The following is a 4,014-nucleotide window of genomic DNA, read 5'->3' on the forward strand; positions in this document are numbered from 1 at the left end:
CATCTGTTACTGAAAGAACTCAATCGGAAGTCCAAGTTGAAGTGTAGCCTCCAGCCGAACATTAGAGCGGCAAAGGGTCATTTCATGGTGCCTTGCCATTATTGTGAGACAAGATCGTAAAATAGGGTGACAATGTAGACGTAAAACCACGCAACAAACGTTCAGCAGTATTTAGACCGTCTTTAATTTAGCCCTATGTGAATGACGAAATCACATCGTGGTTAGAAACCGTTTAATGTTATATTGGAGATCGTTCCAATTTTAAAATAACATTGTCAAAAAATTACGTTAAAAAAGTGGTATTAGAGATTACAAAAAAATCTTATAAAAGATTCGACATTGTCGAACTCTAGAGCACTACTAGGGGTCGAAATAGGCTAAGGTATTTTAGTTCATGGACTTAACCTACACTACATTTTGTAAGGTAAGGAAACTCTTCTCACTTTCAAATTACAGTACTAGCATGGTTACCTTTGCAATTATGAACTTTAAAACCACGGTAGGCTTAGTTCGAATGAGAAAAATCCAAAATACCTCTTTTGATATTAAATTCTCTTGCAGATAGGATATACAGTACCTAACGAAGTCAGGTGTTGTTAAAAGGAGAAAATTACCTGTTACTGGAGGAATTATTGGTTTACAAGTCTTTAAAGACTACCGTGAGTTTTTAATGACCATCACGACAGTAAAAGTAACGATACATTCATTCGTTTAACAATTCAAAATCTGCGAGTTTGTATTTTCAAGACATATGCAACAAAGGGATACAGTGCACCTGTATAGCAAAAGAGTCTATACTATCCAGTATAATAATCAAAATAATTTCCACAAATTTCAAAAATTCACCTCCATAAACCCCGTGAACGGCCCAGCCTTGGTCTTGTTACGGCCCATTACATAGTGTTCGTGCTGGTATAATAAAGTGATTAAATCAATTCAGAAGCTATTGTGTGTTTTGGAAATTGCCAATCATTAGAGAAGGCTGTGCCGTAAATTATAAATGATTAGGGATGATTACAAAGGGATGATTCGCAAGGTCACTCGATATTCAGCCCGAGGGATGATTGCAGGCAAGGGTGTGTTTACCTTCCCTTGTGAGCGCGCGGTCCGCGGGCCAATCTTTGGTAAATTATTTATTGAAAAAATACTACCTTTAAACTCATTATTGACGGGTTTTTAAATTTACGAGCTGCCGAAGAGCGATTTGTGTCCGCAATTTTTGCTGAAGTTGTTTGTTTAGGTGTTATTTTGCGACCTTCCTCTCTTTACAATAGAATGATTATAATGTAAAATTTATTACGCTTGATGGGTTTTGAGGAATTATAATACAATTTTTTCTGATGTTTTTTTTTTACTTGTTGTTGACCTGGTGAAAAACTGGTTCCATAAACGTTGCAGCAACACATTTTCAATGTAACAAGTTCTACCACGTGTAGAATTGTTCATCTGAAAATGTATTCCCAATTATTGACCTTAAAAGTTTGATGCATTTTCGTCAGTTAAACAATGAGGCCATTCTGAAGACCAAGGTCAGGTGATAAAAGGTCAACTTTACCCGTGGAGCTTAAGTGTTGACTTTTGATTAGTCACCATTAAACCACTTTCTTTATTATTTATCAACTGAAGTCATGAAGAAAGACAGATCTAGTCAGATTTTTAGTTGCTTGGACCTTACCATATATGCGGTACTGTGGTGATTTCTAAAATTACTTGCTCTAAACAAATCTACTAACAGTTTAACGTTGCGTGGATGTTTTAGTTGACTGAAAGCAAAAGGCGAACAAATAGAATTTTTATAAAACAACCTTGCAAATTTCATCGTTCTGATTTTAATCACAAAAACTTCACGAAAGTAGTATTATCTTCAGATGATTAGTCCCTTTTATTATGGAGGGAAGTATACAACCCATCCACATGTTACAGTTAGTCACAGCTAGGGTTATATTATATAAATAACCTAAGTATAACTAAGCCAAGGTCAGAGAGCATCGGTCTCAATTACTAATTTCTTTCGGAAAAGTTGACTTCAAAGCGAAAGAAAAATGACAACTTTTTGTAAAGTTAACTATATTTTATGTCACATACACTATCAAACTTTTTAAAACCTAAAAGATGGATGTAATTTTAGACTGAAGCACCTTCACCCCTCACTCCCTTGGACACAGCCCCTGGTACGGGAGCCGGCACGAGCAGACTCTGCGGTCGCGGCTCTGCCTCAAACACCGCCAAAACCGCAGCCTCTGCCCTCGGTTGGGCGGCAAGCGGCACAAGCACCGAAAACTGCGGTTTTGTCCTCACGCAACTCTTTGAGGCATGTAAAATTAATTATGACACTTGAGGGTTCTTTATAGTAAAAGGCTCATTGAGCGTCGTGTGCTGCAGAAGAACGTTTGGTGGAAGATATTGCTATAAATATAGTGCATGGATGTTTTCGTTTGACGATTGTTAATCTGAAATATTGATATATTTTTAGGGGGAAATGCGTCGAAGAAAAGATTGGGGTGTTTGCATATTTTTAAAACTCTTACCTATAGGGTCGTGGTCGTTAAAAAGTCTGTAGCTTGGGAATAATACACACTTATGTTATGACACTTTTTATGTTGTTATATAAGTAGTCTTATACACGAATCCTCAAGAAGAAGATATCAGAATAGCGTAAATTAAAATACAAGCTTTCCTCTGTTCTATATCGGAATCTTCTTTAGGGTTTTCATGTTAATGATGCTCAACAATAAGCGATGAGCGGAGGCTGGCATTTACTATTGCAATCTGTTTCCTACATCATAATATTGCCTATACTCCTTTCATCTATGATAATATCCATCAGTGAGGGTTGGTAGTTACTTAGTTCACTTCAGTCTTCATGAAAAAATCCTGTGAACATTTTGTATATTGCTGTATAAGCTAGAATTGGTTTATTATTAATACATTATTAATAGTAATGTAATATTGTAAATCTGCAGTGTTACATTTTTATCTGATTCACAGTAGAGATGTTTTTATAATGATTCACCAACCGAATAAATCGGTTTCAAGGATTAATTGGAATTGTCAGTTGGAGGTGAGATCACTCTTCACAGTTCAGGTTCACAAAACATGTTAGTGAATTCTCTCTTTTATTATATCACTCTTCCAAGTACAACTTTGTTGCCCGATGGGTCGCTGTGCAAGGCTCCCAGAAATTGGAATTTAGTAGCCGAGGACTTGGGTGGCTTCTCGGTCTCGGGTCTTGTTTCAGGATTTCTGATCACTTCGCGCCGGAAGAGAAGGAAGCCTTCGACTAAACTGCCTCGCCTTTACCATCCTCTAGGTGATGCTAACAGATACAAACAGATAAACGTCAATATCCTACGTACGTCAAATTCGGGGTTTGATAAACAATATTTTCGATAGTTTGGGGAATTAACAGATTTACGCATAATTTCATGGAGCTTTTTTCTATTACTCTACTCGGACCATCCATAACAAATATTTGGATAAAGACAAATCCAGACCAACTATCATAATTCAAGGGCGTCCTTAAAGAAACATGTTAAAAGTGTTTCTTTTTAGATCATTACTCAAACAATGTGACTAATAATTGTTGACATTTCAGGCTATTTATTCGTCACTTTTGGACACTTCGCTTCTATATAGGACCAACCATAGCTGATTATCCCGAATTGAAATTGGCTGCATGAGCCCTCTTCAGACCTTGCACGGTCATTTTCCATGTCCATTTTCTGAATTTTCAATTATACAATATTTTTCATTCTATGATTGTTACTTGATGTAACATAAAATATTCTATACCATACAAAAGGACAGTTTAGCATGGTTGAGGTCGGCGTATTCGATTAAATTAGTTATTGACAGAAACACTCTCTGTTGGTGGCTTTTAGGAAAACGACGTCATCATATTCTAAGAGTGGTTCATTAAAATATGTTTAAATGTCTTTAAGTTTGTTAAAACTGGTGCCTACTTGAACTGGGTACTTCAGTACCGGTATCCAAAAGTCCATGGCAAAATCCAAC

This window comes from Macrosteles quadrilineatus, unplaced genomic scaffold, assembly GCF_028750875.1.
Source record: "Macrosteles quadrilineatus isolate MER2022 unplaced genomic scaffold, UCM_ALF_1.0 Scaffold_2__2_contigs__length_208266976, whole genome shotgun sequence".
NCBI classification, from domain to species: domain Eukaryota; kingdom Metazoa; phylum Arthropoda; class Insecta; order Hemiptera; family Cicadellidae; genus Macrosteles; species Macrosteles quadrilineatus.